The sequence below is a fragment of the Nasonia vitripennis genome (assembly GCF_009193385.2).
Source record: "Nasonia vitripennis strain AsymCx chromosome 3 unlocalized genomic scaffold, Nvit_psr_1.1 chr3_random0007, whole genome shotgun sequence".
Lineage (NCBI taxonomy): Eukaryota > Metazoa > Arthropoda > Insecta > Hymenoptera > Pteromalidae > Nasonia > Nasonia vitripennis.
This window is the reverse complement of record NW_022279626.1, coordinates 743,593-765,453: the sequence shown is the minus strand read 5'-3', so window position 1 is coordinate 765,453 and position 21,861 is coordinate 743,593. Positions and strand designations below refer to the sequence as shown.

Sequence of the window (21,861 nt, the reverse complement as noted above, 5' to 3'; positions counted from 1 at the left end):
GCACCCGTGTTGCATACAGCTCTCAAGCTGCTTTCGTACGCAGTGGTAGACGCACTACCTGGGGCGCGCTCGGCTACTCAATCTGCGTTAATCATGCAAAGATAACGCCCGCGGAGGCGGCGGTATTCGCGGGAAGGAGTTAAGATCGGGATCGAGCGTAAGGTCGGTAAATCACAACAACTTGCGTAAATAATAAGACTATGGTTATGTATAACCAACGCGGAATAAACGTGAGTTTACAAAAATAAAATAATACACGAGTCGTTACAAAATTGCGACTTGCCGCGATGTCGAAATGTTCGCTGTCGTACGCGTCTAACGCTGAAAAAGTCGTGTGCCGTATCGCCCTCGCGTAAGCGAATCATACACACATTCGCACAAACACATGCACTGCGCGCTTTCAAACTTTTTCTCTCGATTACGACGCCCCGGAATCATCGCTGATGCTCACTGCAAGCGTAGTTGCACCACACGGCCTCTCAAAGTTGGCAGGATTCACCCGGGTTTTGCGCTGGCTCACTCACACACATAATGCTTGGCACATCACACCGAAGCCAACAAGCGAAGTCGCGATGTTTACAGTATCGGAGCCGAGAGCTATCTAACGCGCACACCTTAAGGATGTATCCGCGAGTTCTCCCGCACTCTCCCCTGCTTATCTGGCGTATTAAAATTTTTCTTTACGGATTTCTCTCCGATTATACGATTTCGATTTTTCGTTTTATTTAATTTCGCGTAGTAATCTACATCACAGCGACGCGCTTAGGTGTGCAAGTGTGTGAATAGATAGGTTGTATTTTTGCAGCTTATGTTGTAGCAGCAAAAATACAATCTAGGGGCTATCTGGAGTGTGTGCGTAGGATAGGCGTGCTGCCATGTTGTTGTTGCGCAACCGCGTAAACCTCGTTTAGACGCTCTACAGATCGCGGAAACAAAGCCAACATGGCAAAGAAAATTGAGAATGTCGTCGAAAATAGGTGCTGGGGCATCGATGAAGAAGAGATGCAAGAATCTCTCGATAGTATGTAGCTAAAGACAGACGGCAGGCGATTTGATCGTACTGCTAGGCTGCAGAGATGGCTCCTCGAAGAATACTCCGAGTCAGACTTTAGAGAGAGGCATGACGTCTCAACAGTAATGGCGCGAATAAATAGGGAAGAGCTACGAAAGTCGTTCGTCGAGGAAACGGCAGAACAGGTATCGTCACGCTCGATTTATACGGACGATTATGACGCTGATCAGCCAGACCCTCTGAAGCTATTACAACAAGAGATTGAGGCCAGTAGAGTCGTGGTGACGCTGGCGATTGAGTTGAATCACGGTCAACCAGCGCAAGGATTAGGTCAGCCGACAGAGCCTAGTCTAAACTGCTAAACGCAATGGGAATGAGAGATACGTTTGCAGAAATACCAGTCACTTAGGAGGGCAGACAGGCACAGGCGCCAGAGTCCACGCCGGAAAACCAGGACAGGTTACCGGCGCAGAAGACGCAAAGTCGAGACCAGAATAAAGCCGTCTCCTGGCACAGACAGAGGCGCAGCAGCAGCGACTAGCGGATTGGATACCATATCTAATCAAAACACTGCACTAACAAGTAACCGACAGCAAAACAGCGGATACGGTGAAGGCGAGCGTTGCAGTGCACAATACGCCCAACGTCATGATATATCAGCGCAAAACTTGGTAATTCACAACGAGCAGCTCAGCCAGTCGATAGCTGAGAATATTGCAGTGATAAGGGCCATGATATCACAATGACCGAACAACATAACGTCCTGTAGAAGGGTGGAGCCACCAGCGGGCGAGAGTAATCCACAGAACTCACGCAGAGCCGGTCATGTGAATTTTCAAGATACGTATAGTATAAATCACATGAACCACAGCAGCTTCCGCAAAGATGCGGGCGCGATGGCTGGTGGAACCTCCATCCCTTGGGTCCCAGCGAATTCTCTCAATGCTAGGGGTCAAAGGCTGGCGCATATTCATTACCTAACATGGATGATATCCTTCGTAAGCATGGTATCGCAAATTCTTGCAAGAATTCGCGACCGTCGCTGAACCGCTCCATCGCCTGACGAAGAAAGGCAAGAAATACGAGTGGGGGACGAAACAGCAAGACATTTTTCAACAGGTAAAAGCGCTGATAGCTTCTGCACCGATTCTTCATCGCCTAGATTTCGAATGGCAGTTTGTGTTGCAGACGGACGCCAGTGACACCGGTCTCGAGGCGGTACTTTTCCAAGTAATTGGAATTCGCTAGCTGCACAATGTCGAAAGCCGAGAGAAATCACAGTGTCACAGAGAGAGATTAATTGATTGATTGATTGATTTATTTAATTTTACCTTGGTGTAAGACCCCATCTGGTGCTTAGAAACATACATAGAAGCTTATAATCCAAAGAGAATAATTGTAGAAAATCGTTATAACATAATATGAATTACATAATATTGTCGGTTACATCGATTTAGTAGTTCTGATCTCACACATACGTAATATAAGCGAGATCTCACAAACAGCTGGCAATCGAGGGGAGCTCTCTCCATTCCAAGAAGCACACACAGTCATACCTGATCTGAGCATACATTTTAATAAGATAACTAACACTACTGACTATGAAAACACTCTCAATCCTTCATTCTGCACTCTCACACTCCAGTCCGCACGATCTCTAGCTAAAAGCTCTTCCCTGAGGAGCATTTTAAACGCACGCGAGAGAGAGAGAGAGAGAGAGAGAGAGAGAGAGAGAGAGAGAGAGAGAGTCTCGCTGACATCTGGGCCATTAGGACCGCAGTAGCTTGCGGTGGCTATGCAACTTGCCTAATTCCACTGGACGCCTAGCGAGATGGGCGCTCGAATTGCAGGGTCATATCTACACTGTGGAGCATAGAAAAGGCCTGCTTAACGCAGTACCAGATGCTTTGTCGCGTATGTACGAGGAAGACGCAGTACCAATTGAAGCAGTCAGATGGGCAAGCGAAACAGAGGAGCTGCAAGCTGCCTTCGAGCGGGTGATAACCGCGTTAGCCAGAGAGGAAGCGCAAACCTCACGTCGTCATTCGTGAGGTGGGCGAAGGGCAAGATCTCTGGAGCCTCTTTCCACCAGACGACGATGTGGAAGAGTACCTTGCGTCGGAAGAAGAGGACGAGGGACGCTAGTGGCGCGTTGCCCGGAAATTCCTGCGCTGGATGTCGGCGAGGGCGAGTCGACATTGAGGTGACTCGGCGCATATTCGTGTAGAATCAAGATTGGCTGCACAATATATCATTACTTTCTTTTATTTTAATTAGGATTAGTTCATTTTTCCGAGTTGTTCTCTCCCGTTCCCTACGTCCTTATCGCGAATACCGCCACCTCCGCGAGCGTTGCAACAAGCGGTTGGAACGCAAAACTGAAAAGCCGGCTCTGCACGGGAGAGTGCGGAGAAATAGCACACGTGCAAACACGACGTTCGCGAAGAAGCTGTCGCAGCGAACGGCGTTGCAACGCAGGCAGATCACAGGCGTTGAGAGGGTTCTCCGCCGCACCAAGGGATTGTGATCCAGTCAAGTATTGCTAAGTTTTCCCCTGAAAATGAGCCCCGTTACGAGAGAAATAAACAATATACAATATAATAACATAAATACTTATTTAATCTTTAAAGTGAATATAGTGTATACGTTATTACGCCTACTAAACACCTATTGCACACTGTCAACCGGAAGTAATAAAAAAAACACAAAATGACCAAAAAGTAACCGAAAATAACCGTCAATAAAGCGGAAATACACCGAAAATGAACAGGAAATGACCAGAATGATGTATATTTGCTGAAGTACTCCTAAGGAGTGAATTGAAAATTAATCAATAAATAATTAATACAAATTTTGAAAAGTTTGAAAAGTATTATTTATTCATAAACTGTAAATAATGTTGAAGCCTTTCTGATACATAAATGTATACATGTATACATATTTTAGTGTTAAAATATCAAATCATTTAAAATTATGTATAATTCCAACTGTATTTAATACTAATAATATGAATAATCAAAATAAAACATATATATAAATCATTTTAAAAATGAACATTTAAATAAATATTTATCGCAGTATACAGTTGAACACCCTTTAACGTTAATGTGACAGTTGAATTTTAATAAGTATGGGCTATATAAAAAAACAAATCGATTATCTATTGATCTATCATCAATAAGGTATTATAAAATACTATACTATTTTAATAAAATGTTCGTTCTATATATATATATTTATATATATATATATATATATATATATATATATATATATATATAGAACGAAAATTTTATTAAAATAGTATAGTATTTTATAATACCTTATTGATGATAGATCAATAGATAATCGATTTGTTTTTTTATATAGCCCATACTTATTAAAATTCACCCATATATATGTATATATATATATATATATATATATATATATATATATATGGGTGGTTCTCTGTCAATTCGAAGATCAAAAATGTTTTTCTCCTTCAAACCACGGTCAATATGTTCTAAAAACAGTTTCCAATGCACCTGAATTTTTACAGATTTTTAAATTACTGTTTATTAAAATGGTAGGGAGACAAAGATGTCAATTTTCGCAATTTTTGGGTTTGCAGGACAAATTAATTCATTTTCTCCTCAGGGAAGCATTTTTCACTATAGACATGGATATACTTTTTTGTAAAATTTTCTCATCTGTTCAATAAAAATACCCTTGGTCATTTATATGTATATATGTGTGTGTGTGTGTGTGTGTGTGTGTGTGTGTGTCTATATATATATATCTTATAGGCCATTTAAACCTTAATATTGGTGAAAGTAAGAGTTTCATCCGGACTACAACCACCAAAAAAATTCATGGAGATACCTTTTTATAGAAATATAGCAAAAGTTCCTGTTTGGGTCCCAGAGTGGCAGAAACCCTGTATCTTTAGCTAAAAATGAAGATATCCATAAATTTGTGCTAAAATGATTTAATTTAATTTGTTGACCAGAAAGAAAGTACAAAATATTTACATGGAAATAAAACATTCCGTACTCCTGCAAAGATAAACACAGTTATCTGTCCACAGGCCTGGCATTAAGGAAATTATAACAAAAAAAAAGAAACTTAAAATCTAAAACTTATGCTATATTTACACAATTACAGTATGACTCTATTATTATTGCATTTCATGCACATTGGAGATCGACGAATTTTACAGTAAAATTCTTAGTGTAGATTATGTTGTCAACAATTGAGTTTTATCCACTCTTTGATTCTTTTTTGTTGATTTCGCTTGCCTATTTCTAGGATTTTTAATTCGTTCGGTAGTGTGTTGAACGTTGAGATAGCTTTTATATAACAATTCTTATCGCTAACTCGCTTTTTATTCTTTGGTACAATTATACTTTTATTTCTAGTAATACTTGATGAATTTAGGTATTGAGTTTTGAAATCATGGTAATGTATTTCTAGAGCCTCGAGTATAAATAATTGTTCGAGATTAAGGGGATAATCCCGAATCATAAATTAATTTTTTAAATAATTTTTTAAAAAATTTTCTGTAATTTTTGCACAAATCTCTATTGTATTTATACGCTCCACCCCACGCTATTATCCCATAACTCAATATACTGTGAAAAAACGCATAATATACCATCATCAAAGTTTCAGTTGGCATATAGTTTGCAATTTTGTAGAATATGTACACTAAATATTTCGTTTTTTTTAATTATGTACAACATATGCTTTTCCCACTTTAAGTTATAGTCGAAAACTAACCCCAAATATTTGTAATGTTCTACTCTATCTAACTTTCTATCCTAAATCTTTACATCAATTTGGTTTGGAACACTATCAACATAACTACCAAAAGTCATGCAGACGGATTTGTCAACATTTAATGACAGCTTGTTTACTGCTAACCAGTTAGCTATTGCTAATAAAAACGCATTCATATTATCTTGTGCTTTTATCCACGTATCTCCAGTGGCAATTATCGCCGTGTCATCAGCATATGACAGGATCGCTTCACTCGGGATCTCATGAAGGATATCATTTATGTACAATATAAACAACAGTGGACCAAGTATCGTACCTTGCGGGACCCCTGTATTTATTAATAAGTTGTCACTAACGCTGCCATCAATTTTAACACTTTGGTATCTATTACTAAGGTAACTAGAGAACAAATCAAGCGCCTGCGCTCTAATTCCTATACAATATAGTTTATTCAGTAGTATACTATGGTCCACTGTGTCAAATGCCTTTGCGAGATCAAGAAAAGTAACAATAGTCGGTATACTCTTATCCACGTTATTATACAGTATGTTCGTTAAATAGTTTAGTGCATTTTTCGTGCCTAATTTTTTCAAAAAACCAAATTGCTGTTTAGAAATTATTTTATTTGTTATAACAAAATCATAGAGTCGTTTATGAATTATTTTCTCAAATATTTTCGCAATATTTGATATTAATGAAATAGGTCGGTAGTTTGTGATTTTATGCTTTTCTCCTGATTTATAAACCGGTACAATTTCAGCCTTCTTGAGCGCATCAGGCCATATACCCTTCTGAATGCAAGAATTAAAAATAAAAGTTAGAGCTCCGGTAATATGGATGCCTAATAATTTCAATGTTTTGAAATTTATCCTGTCAACTCCACCACTTTTCATTTTTAATGCATTGATAGTACTAAGTACTTCACTCGTGCATGTTGGTATCATAAAAATAGAATTTGTATTCATAGCGGGTAATTTGAGTACAGCATTATCAGGTTTTACAATTTTATCACATAACTCACGACCTATATCACAAAAGAAACTGTTCATATTCTTAGCTATTTCTATTTTATGAGTTATTTTGTTATTATTAATTTTTATATGATTTATGGCATCATTGGACTTTTTGTTGCATATTTTACTATTTATAATTTCCCAAAGTTTTCTCGGATTATTTGCACTTTTTTGGACTAGATTTTTGTCAAACTTGATCTTGGCATCCTTGATTACTTTATCTAATATTTTGGAATATTCTTTGTACTGCAATTTAAGTTGCTCATTATTTATATCCAGTTGTCATAAATTATATAGAAACTCTTTTTTTTCACAAGATTTTATAATCGCACTTATGATCCAGTTCTTCCTACCACCTTGATTGGTCCTACCTTTTTTAGTTGTAGCCAATTCAATACAAAGTTTGATTTCGTTCAGCAGTTTATCAGTTGCTACATTAGGATCCTCCATCAACATAATTTCACTCCAGTTTCTATTCGCAGCAATGTTACTTAATTTTTTGTAATTTAAAATGGTTTCAGGTTGTTTTGTTTGTTTTTTAATTTTATTTATTGCAATAAAAATTGGATAGCGGTCTGTTATTGAAAGTTTAATTTTGTATGTAGCTGTAGTTAAATTGTTATTTTTAGTGAATATATTATCGATACAGGAACCTTTTGTAAGTCCTACTGGCGGCTTAGTAATACCAACAAAACCTGGGATATACCCTTTCTCTAAGAAGTTACATCGGAATTCCTGGCTCAGATTATCACAATCAAGTAGGTCAATATTGAAATCACCTATTAGTAGGTAATTTTTTACTTTTTTCTTAGTGATTAAAAATTTATTAATATCTAGAATGAATTCAGTCTTTGGAATCCCATGTGATCTATATACTGCTGAAATCTCAAGATTACTTTTATCATTTAATTTGACACTAGTATTTATAATTCCAAGCCTCCCCGCCTCAACTACTTCCGTCGTTTGAACTAAATTTATATTTACGAAAACCATTACGCCATCATTTTTTATTTATAATACTATTATTATAGTAAGATTTATATTCATAATCAGATCCTTTCAATTCATATAATTTATAATTGATCTGTTGAAAAGCCCCAGTACAGATAACTATAGATGGTTTAAGAATTAAATTATCAACCAGTAATTTAACTTTATCAAAGTTAGCATTCATGCTTCTAATATTTATGTGCATTATTGTGTAATTTTTGTTACTACTAGCTTTATTGAAATTTTCCACATTACTACATGTTCTTTCATACTGCACTGAATCCTTTTGAATCATATCAATAAAATCAAATGACGCCATTTTACCTATTTGTAGCTATATTACATGTTTCCTGATTATGTATTAAATCTCTTTTCATTGTACCTAATTTAAAAAATATCGCAATAATCTATACTAATTATTCATGTTTTTGTTTACTATTAGGCCTATTACTATAATTTACCTTGACATTTGGGCGTCCTGGTCGTTTTTCCTGATTCAATTGACTTGAAGTAGTTGGCGTAGGTGGAGTTGGTGTAGTAGGGATGTTTTTTGCCGACTGCTGCTGTGGTTGGTGGTTTCCTTTTCCTTCCTTTTGCCGTTGGACATGGTACACTACCTTGCCGACATGCTTTGGAATGACTGGTGTATACATGCTTGGATACTCGTATCTTTCCAAAATTAAACTTACTTTTTTTTGAGTATCGAGCAAGTTGTGGTATCAGTTCCTTGGTGATTTATGTTGTAGGCTGTTTTGTACTTGGTGTTGCTATATAGACAATTCGTACATTTGTGATTGTCATTATTATTTATGATTAAAATTCATATTTAAAGCCTGTAGCAAAACTTATGAATTGCGAGAGAGCATTCCTAAAAAAATCACAGAGGTAAAAAAAGGTTGAATTGCGGAGCGAATTTTCTTATAATATTTTTTAAAAGCTAGCTTATGATGTAAAATAGCAATACAAATCATGGAGGGAAAGTTGGATACGGCAAACGAGGCTTTTTTTAAAAATACAACAAATCATAGTTTTCATCCCATGGTATTAGTATATCTATATAGGTACGCAGTATTCCTCTCTCTTACAAGTTTTGAGAGTATTTTAGATTTTAAACAATTTATATAATCATTCTAATATTCCATACTATAAATTGTAAAGTTTCGACATTAGATAACACTGTAAAATATCGTAAAAAAGGAATTTTATAATAAAAACCCTAATTTAGCACTACTACACTCAGTGAACTACCTTAATTAATTTGTCCTGAAAACCCAAAAATTGCCAAAATTGACATCTTTGATAATTTAACTGATTGGCAGCGGATTTTTTCCTTTGTACTTTATATATTGCGTGAAAAAAATAAAATGAAATAATAAATTATGAATTATTTATTTTAATCATCACTTATTAAGGCTTATAAGTAATATTTATTTAACAAATGCTTCTATTATCCGTATTATGCTCTATTATCAAGTGGCGCGGTAGCTACTCGTATAGTATACTCGTTTTTATTTGCTATGCACCATCATTACATATTTAAATCGAATAAATATAATAATGGATTTGTCGACTTGCGTAAATATTTTTTACTATGAATATCATGATTTATAATTCGAAATAATATTAAAAATAGTTAAAATCTCACACTCGAATAATAATGATAAAATTTATTATCATAATAACATATCCAGTATCATAACTATCATATGTAAAACTTTTTTTAATATCTTTATCAAGCAGTTATTATTATTGTTACATATACAAATGACAACAGCAATAATTCAGCCAAAAAAAATAATTAACTCGTTATTATGGTATATATTTAGGAACAATAATGGCGATAACTTTGCTACATAATTTGTATATCAAGTGGCGCAGTAGCGCCACGAAGACGAGTTTGGGAAGCAGACAAAGCCGCGGCGCCCGTGGCACTATTTACTTCTATATTTCGGATTTTTCATTCCTCTCTTTAAAAAATGATGGCCTTTGTTCTGAAGCATTTAATACGTGATTCTGATTGGTTGCTGGTTGGTTGCCCAGGCAACGAGATCAGAACCGCGCTTTAAATTCATAACCCTCAAAACAGTCATAACTCATAACCCTTGTAGAAATGTTTGAGGTGTTTAAAATGAAATGTGGAAACCTTGATAACAGATAAAATATATGTAATATAACTAGCAAGAAATTTTAGTAAAAATTAATCATTACCAAGAGTGTGTAGTATTACAACATGTGTATTAAAAAGTGGCACCCTAACCCTATTTAAAGTAGTAATAAAGTGTGTGAATATTATTTATTTTTTTTTTTAATGTCAGTGAGAAGTTCAATTAAAAGAATAAAGAGTTTGAAGATATACTGTGTCTCTGTGCCCAAAGTCGCCCTCGGTGAGGTTTGAGAGGTGAATTTAAAGAAATGTTCAGGATCCGAGTCAGTAAGTTTAAGTCTATTATTATACAATGCTCTTTGAATTGTAAAAAGGCTACTAGACAACTAAAATATGACACTGCCACTTCCTATGTTACCTAGAAATATGTAACCTAGATGATTCTGATTTAACTGTTTTCGTTCATATTTTCACATCCAGGCTCATGCGAATTTTTTAATTTAGCAGGTCAAATTTTACTTATAGCCAGTTACGCAGAAACTACTATTTCTGGTTTCTAGCATATTTTTACATGGAGAAAATGATAAATGTGTTGGCTTTTTTGTCAAGGTTTTAGGTATTTAGAATTTTGACTTTAAAAAGTTGTGAGAGATTTTGAGACCGATACCTGTTTCTCCATTTTTACATTTTTTCTCATTCGAAAACTAACAGGTCTAGAGAGCTCATATTTTGCATATAGATTTCTTTTGTGATTGTGAAAAGATATTTAAAGTTGAATCGACCTTGAAAAACTTCTGATTTCGACTCCGACACTGATGTGAATGCAAATTTATGTTATACGACTAAATAATTATCATGGGTGTTGTAGTCGAACACAAAAGTATTTCAGTTAACATTGATTCAACTTTAAATATCTTTCCACAATCAAAAAAGAAATCTATATGCAAAATATGAGCTTTCTAGACCTGTTAGTTTTCGAATGAGAAAAAATGCAAAAATGGAGAAACAGATATCGGTCTCAAAATCTCTCACAACTGTTAAAAGTCAAAATTCTAATTAATGCCTTGATAAAAAAGCTAAAATACTTAACACTTTCTTCGTGTAAAAATACACTGGAAACCAGAAATATAGTGTGCTAGAGATGGTAGTTTCTGTGTAACTGTCTACGAACAAAATTTGATACACTAAATTAAAAAATTCATATGGGCCTCAATGTGAAAATATGAATGAAAACAGTTAAATCATAATCATGTAGGTCACGTGTTTTCTAGGTAGCATAGGAAGTGGCAGTGTCATATTTTAGTTGTCTAGTAGCCTTTTTACAATTCAAAGAGCATTGTATAATAATAGACTTAAACTTACTGACTCTTATACTGAACTTTTCTTCAAATTCACTATTCAAACCAATGATGACAACATTGAGCATTATTAATGTATTTATTAAAAAATAGTTTTGAGGGATTTAGTAACATGTTACATGCTTATAAAATATTAGGAGACGTTAGTGTGCCGCCCAACAGTTATGGTAGATTTTCTACCAGTGTTATTAGACAGAGATAGAATCAAGAGCACGCGAAGCGCGCCTTCATTCCTGGTATACAAAAAAAATACTTATTATTATTGTTGGTAAGATTTTTTAGCTCATTAGAATGTTTTCTGAACTAAACTATGATTTCCAATAAAAATATTAGTGAAAAGGCGGCTTATTTTTATAATATGTGATTGTATAATCCACAAATGCTAAAATCACGTTTTTCTTCTTCAGCCCGAAATGTGAAAGGACCGTTGAATTAGCCGCGAGAAGTGTTAGGACCGTGAAGTTGGCCGCAAAGCTATATACAGATGGGAATTGCTTTTTCAAGAAAACATAATAATATATTACGATATTTAAAATCAAGAGGTTGCCGGTGCATACTCTGCGTTCCGGAGCTGTAACAGTAACTAGCTTGCCAGGGTAGCCGATGACAAGGTTCAGGTAGTTTTCAGTGTCTAGGTGTAAAAATCATTCAAGGGCGGTGTCTAGATGTACATGATGGCCGATCACGAGGTCTAGGTGGTGCGCTCCGTGGTTTTTGGTGTCTAGGTATAAAAATCATTCAAGGGCGGTGTCTAGGTGTACAGGGTGGCTGATGACGAGGTCTAGGTGGAGCGCTCTGTGGTTTTTGGAATCTAGGTGTAGAAATAATTCGAATGTGGTGTATATCAGAACAATCAGTGATTACATGTTAGTGATAAAAAGGTTACAAAAAAGCTGTGGTCAAAAGGTGCTAAAGATGCTTATAATTTATTTTTACGACGTTGAATATGAAATACTCAAAAAAAATTACTAAAAAGGATTGAAATCTCTAACTTGACTTTGTTTGATTGATCTCAGTTCTTTATTTTTCTGTAATTTCGTTGTGGAATATATCAAACTCGCCTAACCTTTTACTTTTTTTAAAGTTAATTTTTTTAGAGATTTGTATTTCATTGTATTTTTAGCCCTGATAAGGAACATTCTATATGTTCGAAACGTTGGCTCTCAAACAAATTCTGGCTTAGGACAGCGGGCCAGCCTGAATTATTTCGATGAGAACGATTCTTTCCACCTTCGTCAAATACTTATAATAAATAATTAAATCATTTAATTATCAATCATCCGGCGCATAATTAATAATTAAATCTTTTATTATCAATCATCCGGCGTATAATTAAAACATTTTTTTTAATTATCAATTGTGTGAGCCTATAAGTTATGATTAATAGTTTTAATTATCAATCATTGGGGCTTGTAATTAATAATTATATCATTAAATTATCAATCATTTAGCTCATAATTAAAAAAATTCTTTTTAATTATCAATAAGCCAAGCCTATAAGTAATTATTATATTATTTAATTATTAATTAACTAGCGCGGCACACGCGGCCGTGCCGCCGCGGTGGCTTGCCGCCTAGCATCGCTTTGCGATGCAAGGCGCGCAATACGCTTCGCGTTTTGCTTGTAAGGCATGACCGCTGACGCTCGCGCTGCGCGCTCGCCTTGATCAATTAAAGCTTTTGGGTCAGATAGGGCGTGTCACACTGAAATTATTATTCAATTATATGTACCAAAAATCGTTTCTAGGGTTGCTGTTTATGTATAAGCGTTTTAAAAAATGTTTGTCACGGTAGAAAGTTGTGTTTTCAAAATATCTACAACTTTTATATTTATGGTTTTCATGTAAAATGTATAGCCTCAAAGTTTTATGATAGATACTGGTTTATTGCTATAAAAAAAATCGATTTTGGACTGTTAACTCAAATTAAAAGCATTTTCACGCTTAAGTGTTAATAGGAAAAAGTTGTGTTTCTTTGCGATCTACAATTTTTCTATTTAGCTTTTTTTGTAGAATGCATAGAATTCGAGTTCGAGTCAAAAAACCGTTTTTATCGATTTTTGGATGTGACCGCATTCTGCGTATACATGCAGGATCAAGCCCAAAATAAATTTGGCATCTTACTATTACGAGGGGAGTTCGCACACACATTTTGAGCCAGATTGACAAAAAACTTCCAGAAATAATCGTGTAACACCAAATTTTTATTAAAAAAACACACAAAAATAGAACAAATTGTGCCCGCATTTAAAAAAAAAACGTAGACGATCGGGATAAAAAAATTAGTTTTTAGGTTTGTGCGAGAGGAGACTTCTCCCAAAATTTCAGCACGATCGGTCTAAAATTGCGTGAGATTTCGGATTTCACACATTTTTCGATGACAAAACTATAAGGCATTTCCGTGTCGCGGTCGTGCCTAAAATGGATTATTATCCATTATTGCAACTCTGGCGCGCGAATCTGCGGGTTTTTGGATTTGGTTTAGGTACTTCCTTATAACCCTGTGTGCACCAGTGGCAAAAGGAACAGAGAAGCATCGGTGTAGAGTTAAGCGACTTTAAGGGGACACAACACTTTTAAACTTCGAAAAAATCGATTTTTTTTATTGCTTATTTTGACAGGGAATATTCCATAGAACAAGCTGCTGAAACCCGTTTATTAAAAAAAAATTTACCGCAAAGTTACAAGCAAAATACTAAAACAAAATTTTTATCGTTTTTTCGTAAAATTTCGTATTTTTCATTTTTTGCCTCATCCAACTAATAATTTTAATTTTAAGTTTTATAAATTGAATCTGAATAACATTTTTATTGTAAATGTTGAAAATACAATTTTTTTACTGTAGTATATACGTATATTATGCTCCGCATACATATTTTATTTCTGAAGGACAGAGCGACCGTGCTGCTGTTCTGCTAGCAGACAGCAAATATTTCAAAACACAGCTGATATAGTCCTGGGATGTGTTTTACACTGAGTAAACACAGTTGATGTCTTAATACATTAAAAAAGCTGATATTTCTTAAAAGTGTTTTTAAATTAATCTAAGTAGTGTTTGTAGTGTGTTTGGGGTTATAGCTTATAACCCTAAAAAGAAAAAAAGTGAAGTGTTAGTGTAAAAGCAGAGCAGTGAAGTTATATAAAAAAGTGTGAAGTGTAGTGATTTTAAAATTATGTGTCATAATCGAGATGCCAAGGGAAAATTTGCGAGTACCCATCCTGACAAGAAGTACTCTCGAGGAAGAGGTAAGAAGAGGCCAAGAGGATTTCTAGGAGCAACATGCGAGGATGAACCTGCCAACAGGACAAGACCTTCAAGTTCCACAAGAAAGATACAAACTCCAGCAGCGGAAGGAACCTCTGTGGTCAGGAATAGATTGATTGATATCAACATTCTATTTCCTGCTCTCGAGGAACTTTTGATTTGCAAACAATGCCATGGTCAAGTTAAACTTGGTGAATCTGAAGCTCAAGTATTAGGATTCAAGATTGAAGTAGTGTGCATTGACTGTGGTTAGCTAGCAGCTATCAAGTCATGCAGAAAAGTTGGCGTCTAGAACCATGGTTGGGAGAACAACATAATAGCAGTGGTTACTTTTCGTGCTCTTGGACTTGGACACGTTGGTCTATCAACATTTTGTGGGTTGATAGATTGCTTGAAACCCATGGCTCAGTCTACATATGATACAATCAACGAATAATTTAGTGAAGTACGTGAGAAAATTGCCAAGGACTCTATGAGGACTGCAGTAATAGAAGAAAAAGCCGCTACAGAGACTGGAGCACCCGGATCAAACATTTGGAGGTTAGACTGGTAATTTTCTGCAGTTTTAACTTGAAGATTCTACACAGTGACCAAAAGAAAAGATAAGTTTAAAGGGTTATTATTATCAAGGATAACCTTTTAATAATATTTTTATAAAAATTCATAAAATGCCTTTTTATAACACGTGCATAAAAAAGACCATTTTCAGCGCCTATAAACTGGGCCGAAAATGGGGTTTTCCGAGCGTCACACAAAAAGTAGAGCGAGAGTCTCTGATTACAATACATGTATCAATTAATCCATTTTCGCCCCCTATATAGGTAGAACGAGCCTACAATAATCGGAGAATCGGAAATCGAGCGGACCGAAAATGGTCGTTTTCGCCTCTAGAGGCGAAAACGATCATTTTCGGTCCGCTCGATTCATTTTTTTTTGTTCATCTCCTTACTAAAGCTTTAAATCGTTAAAAACTGTTAAAACAATTTCCAAAATATCAAAATTTTCAAAAATTTTCAGAATTTTCAAAATTTTACAAAATTTCTCAAAATGTTCAAATTTGCCAAAATTTTCAAAATTCCCAAAATTTTTCAAAATTTGCAGTTTATTAAAATTTTGATTTACTAAATTTTAAAAGCTTTACTAAAAATATATTTAAATAAATAAAATATATATATATGCATATATATATATATATACACATATATATGAATCTGTACACGCCCACCGTAGTGGACGACTCGAAAAACTCCATTCTCGATCCACTTCATAGGCGACCCAAATGGTCTTCCTTATACACTTGTTATAAAAAGCACGGTGAACAACGAGGGGCGAATGTGCTTTTCCAAGCGAGGATGATGTTTGAGCACGAGTGGTAGTCGAGGGCGCCGTAGGCATATATTTTCGCCCCTTGTTGTACAATGTACTATTTTTTCGTTGCAGGTAAGAAAAGCCGTACAGAACCTAGAGGTAAAAGTGAATATACCTCATAATTGCTGAGAGTCAATGTCTATGTGTGTGGAACATTTCTATATTAATAAATATTCTATACATATTCTATAAACTTGGTCTCAAAGCATTTGGTAAGCACTTATTCAAGTTACACTTTCAACAATTTTCATAAACTTTACAGTTGATTTTCTCTAAATGTTGTTATTACTAATTTAAGCTCACTGTCCGTAGGATTCCAAGTGAACGCATGGTTCTTTTGGGCTCAAACTCAAGGAGGATACTTTGTACACCTGTAGTTCTGGTATGAATGCAGGGATTTTGATTTAAATGTTTAGAAAATGTTTTATACGCAAAAAGATGCCAGAATAAGCGAAAAACCGTTGCCAATTCATTGGCACGTAGCTTCCTCCAACTAAATTTATAAGTCCAATAAATAAAATATTGTTTTAATATATCTATATATCTGCTTGCTGATGTATGAGCCGATTTTTGATACACAATTTAATAAAAGTTTTGGATAGTTCATTGTCAAAAAGTTTGCAGACCCCTCTGTTTTCTTATTATAGAATAGGAACACTGTCGTCAATTTTTCTTCACAGAAATTCACGCATGTTTACATGTGTTCCTAATCAACCTAACCATCAAAACAGCAGGTTATTCATTAGATAGGTTGCTTGCGCAATTTTGAAGAAAACGATTTTTACATTTTAGCTCTTTAGTTGAAAACCGCTTGATGGAATCGTTTAAAATTTTAACAGCAGATAGCTTCTTTATAGTGAATCACCAAATAAAATTTTGAAGCATTGGACTACATTGTTGTAGAGATATAAGAAATCAACAAATTTTCAAAAAAAAATTGAAACCTTGATATCTTACGAACCATAGGGGTTTGAAAGCTGTGCAATAAACTTAGCCAGAACACAAAATATCTACTTTTTCCCGAAATCTCAAGTATAATAAGGCCTTTTTGCGTCCGTAATCGAGGTACAAAAAAACTCATTTTTTTCAGTTTTCGAATTATTACTGAAAAAATATGATGTAAGCGGGTTCGTCGGGGTGGTCTAAAAAGGTCGGTGAAGAGAAGGAGACACGTACGCTCGTTGCGACATGCAGCCCGCTGGTGTCAGTGGAGTTCGCTCCTTGGAGAGCGGAGTGATGAAGAGGCCTGCTGTAGAGCAGGCGGTGAGGAGGCAGGCAGGCAGAAAGGGCCTGCTGAGGCTTACAGTCCTTGGCTTCTTCGTTGCCTAGAGAGCGGACACTGCTCGGACCTCTCTAGGTCGACTCTTGTATCGAGTCTGGACGAGGGAGGGCCGCCCAACCCGGTGTAGGTTGCACCACCCAATTTACAAAGGGGAAAGTGGGGAGTCTTATCCTTTTGTTATTACGGGGTCTATCTCAAACAGGGATCGGTCCACTCAAAAATGACTAGAGGGCGCGTAGCGCTTTAGTCGGAGATCGTGAGATCAAACCCCACCGAGGCCATGGGTCCCGGAGGAGTCTTCTCCTTGACCAAGGGTGCCCTCCCTAGGGGGAGTAGCATTGGAACCTTGAGGATCTCATTAGAGGTGATCTTCGGTTTGCGACTCTGTCCTGGGAGTCTGGGAGTAGTTAGCCTTCGCTTCGTCGGCGACAGCTTCCCTGGTGGCGGCCTCCTCTTCGAGTCGGGGTTGTCCGATGGTAGAGACGAATGTCCTGGAGCTCTGGATCAATCATGGGCTGCACAGGGACATCTATCAGCTGTAGATGTTCGGGCTATTCGGCGTTCAACACGTCGGATGATGATCCTGGGGTGTGTGGCCTTGACCCAGGCGGTGGAGTGGCGGGCGGCGGCAGATCCGTTTGAGCACTGCTGTGTCGGCGATCTGGTGTGGGATCGGTCTGGACGGCGGCATCGGCAGTGGGAGACTTCCGATGCTGGCGTCGCTCTGAGATGAGTGCTCGGTTGGTCTCGGCAAGCAACAGGTGCAGCAAGTTGCGCTCGGCCCTCAGCTCCTGAAGAGTTTCATAGGTCGGCATCGATGTGCGCCGAATTAGCGCTGAGAAGTGCTAATTAGGGAAGGAGGAAAAGAAGTACACGAAGTATTTTCTTATTAAAACAAAAATCAGATTTATTGCGCTAGAGTGTATTGTGCAAGTAGCCTAGGCTCCGTTGCTGCCACTCAGATGCGGTCTGATGCGGGGTGGGAGAGGTACCTCGGCCTGGAAACCGGCCCGCTTATATGCCCCCCAAGGCGCTGCTCCTCTTTGGGGATTACGGCAGCCGCCTGGCGGCCGCGCGTGGTACTATATAGGGTTATAACAATTAAGTAGTCAAATCACTTGAAATTAATGGGGTATAGTTTGACACGTGACCTATTGACATAATTTTTTTGGCGAGGGTATGACGTTTAGTTTCAGAGATATGAATTTTTAATAAAAAATCGCCTTTTTCATTTTATCAACCGAACAAAGCGGTCAATCCCGAGCACCAAACGAGGAAAAGTTGGTAATTTTATTCTCTTTCAAATGCATTATAGCTGAATTGTTTGTAACAATGGGATGATTGAAAAAAACGCAAAATAGTGTTTTTCAAAAATCAAAAAATGGCCATAAAAAATATAGTTAAGAAATTTAAAAATAACTGTTTTTCCCGAATTCAGAATCCAAAAATATATATGCATTCAAATATTATTGATATGGACAAAGTAGTTCCAGAAATATTACGGTGTACATACACACACATCCACACACACACAGACACACACATACACACGCACACACACACATCAGTACGGACATTTTCCAAAAACACTTGATTTGAACTTCTAACACACTAAAAAGTATTTTCTAGAAGTTTTGAAGAAACTCAAAATTTTACTATTACAAAGCTTCCTCTAGGAGGTAGCAAAAAGAAATAAAATGCAGTTTTTCATCGTCAAATCATTTCTAAACATTTAAATTAAAATCCCTGCATTCATGCCAAAACTACAAGTGTACAAAGTATCCTCCTTGAGTTTGAGCCAGAAGAACCATTCGTTCACTTGGAATCCTACGGACAGTGAAAAAGTTCACAAATTCTTGCACCGAGTGCCACAATGGGCCAGCAGGAATAATGAAGGTTTTATCATGATAAAATTAAAGGTATTTATGCTAAATATATCTATAAAAAATTTCAAATGATTTACTTAAAATTTATAAATTTTTCTCAGAGTTCTTTTTTCAGGGTTTAAAGGTGTTGTGTCCCCTTAAGTGACGTCCACGTGTGCTCACGAGGACGATACTCGCGGTTGCTCCAGGTTCCTGATTATCTTGTGTGCTTGCGACGATAATCCAAAGGATCGGTTGAAGGCTATGCGGACCGGCCGTCACGTCTGCTCATAAGGCGGTTTCGTCGGTGGTTATCTGGCTCTGGCTCTCCTTGCAGTATCCTGTGCTCGCGGTACTGCCTGGATCTGAAGCTCGAGCTGAACTGCCTCTGACGCTCAGTATACCTGTCTGGCGGGCGAGTGTGTTCGCAGCGCTAAGTGTGCGTTGCCCGCGTCACCTGGTATGCGATGACTGTGTCGCTTGCTGGTATTAACCGGGCTGCCATTGTCCGTGCTCACGCGGACTCGCCTTTTCGCAAGTGCGCGCGCGTGTTCATCACGCTTCATGCAAACTTGGCTTTACCGCACGTGGCTATTTTCGCGTTGTACCTCGTGCGGTCGACTTTGCGTTTATTTATGCACAAGACTCATGTCTTGTTGCAAAGGAATAGTAAAAAGAGCGCCTGGAATGTCTTCAAGTTCACTAAAAATCAGCAACACTAATATTGGAAAGAGACTAAAGGGAAAGAAATAAATAATAATGGATCGAGACTGTTATTTTGAAGAAATAAGCAAGTATGAATGTGAAATAGAAGATATTAAGAATCTCAACAAGACTACATTAAAGAAAAAGAATTCAATATTGTGCGTAAACATAAGTCTTAATACCAATTTCGAAAAATTAAAATTTTTTAACGGTTATCTAGTAAGCCATGTACTATATGTGCGGAAAGTTGGAACTTGCAACAGCCGCAATTTTATCAACTGCAAGGCTATAAAAGTTGTTACAATGAATGCAAAATAAACAAAACAGATGAAGTCATAATGTATATCAAAGATATCGTATATAAAAATATTAAAATAAAAATAGTGAATAGCCTGAGTGTTGTAAATTCTGCCATTAAACTTATGATCGGTGTGAGCCAATTCCGACTTTTGAATGCATATGTCACGAAAGCATTTTTCACTCAAATTTAACGTAATTACCCATAGATTTACGATGATTTTTTTTTTTTTTGTCAAAATGAAAGCTAAGGAAATTTTTTAATATTAGCCCATTTTCAGCGATTTCTGAAAATTCAACTAATTCTACAGGGCACAGTTGGCACTTAGAGGACTGAAATTTAGTTTTTTTTTAATTCTTCTTTTTTAATGTACTTTCATAGTAAATATCGACGGTAACATTAGCTGACCCCCCCCCCCCCGCATTGTTAAACCTTGGCTAAAATCACCCATATATGGAATACAGAATGTATTTTAAAACTGAGTATATTCGTTGTGTGACTTCGTGCCTCCGATTCGGGGATTTGTCGAGGACTGACGCTCTCGTGCCTCAAGCGTCTATGCGTGGATCCTCTTGGAGATGCGCGTTGGGGCTCAATAAAACTGTCGGCCGACTTTGTCATTTTTCCTCTTTGCTTGTTAGCTAAGCTTCGAGTGTGCATACCGTTACTATCCCAACATCAACATAAAGGATATACACTTAACTTTAAGAATTAACCCTTGATTGTCGACTATTAACTCTAAATCTTTTTATAGTAATTACCTAATTTTGAGAGTTAGCTGTCGTGTCTCGAGCATTTATTCTTTATATTTCATAGTATTAACTTAATTTTTAGAATTATCCTCAAAGTTCCGAGCCTCAACCGTGTACCCCCAACATTGGGAGTAAACTCTTAAGCCTCAAGTGTTAACTCTCAATTGTCTAGAGTATACATAGAGTATTCAATACAAGAGTCAACCCTTGAATGGCAAAAAATACACTCAATTAGAGGGTAATACTTTCAATTTCGAGAGTAAACTCTCAGTTTTTCGAGAGTTAGCTCTCAAATTTGAAGCGGTCCGCGAAGAGTTAGTATGCGACTGCATCAGATTTGTGACCCGGGGTTAGTGGTGAGGAGAAAAACACACTCGAAGAATGATGATTGACTTGAATTCACCCAGCATCTGTCAGTTGAGTGGACAAAAGTCTTCCCTTCTTCCCTATTGAGTGGAAGATCCACTAGAAGAGAGCTGCTCGCGTGTTGTACGAGATGAGTAGGGAATATCCACTACGCATGCTCCACACACTTAGATAAACCACGCAGCTTCAGACTGATATGTGAGGTACTACCATCTCACTATGAATCCGGAACCAAATAGTCCTACCTAAGAGCTGGTAACTACCCTCCTGATCCGGTGGAGTACCAGATGGAGGGAAGGAGGGGGTGAAAATATTCAATAAAATGTTTTCACTATGATTATTTTATTCATGAGTTATAATCATTTATTCTTTCGATTGATTTAACATATGATTCTGGATCTCCGAAGCTACAGAAAGAGGGAGTAGAGATTGCACGCATACTGTTCGAGAGCCTGGGGCTCATAGACTACCAAGGGACCTGAGCAAGCGGCGAGAACTACCCTTCGTCAAGTACTCAGTTTGAGAGCCAGATCATTAATGCTCGCTGCTGGTTCCGGGGCTCCTTATATCGTGTCGTTCCCTCTCTCCTATGCTATATGCTTGCACGCCATCTACCTGCGCTTAGGTAAACTATTTACATGATGTCTACTAGCTCCACTCAGTCGGTAACTTGCCTTCGCCGGCAAGTTATTTGCTGCTGCTCTCTTATCTCCCAGGTGGGGC

The 21,861-nt window shown here is 37.0% G+C and overlaps 1 protein-coding gene across 3 annotated transcripts in view; it reads left to right on the top strand.

Annotated features, from left to right (window-relative positions):
* Window positions 1-21,861, top strand: part of LOC100114920 (proliferation-associated protein 2G4) — a 141,057-nt gene that overhangs the window by 16,635 nt on the left and 102,561 nt on the right. The window lies entirely within an intron of this gene.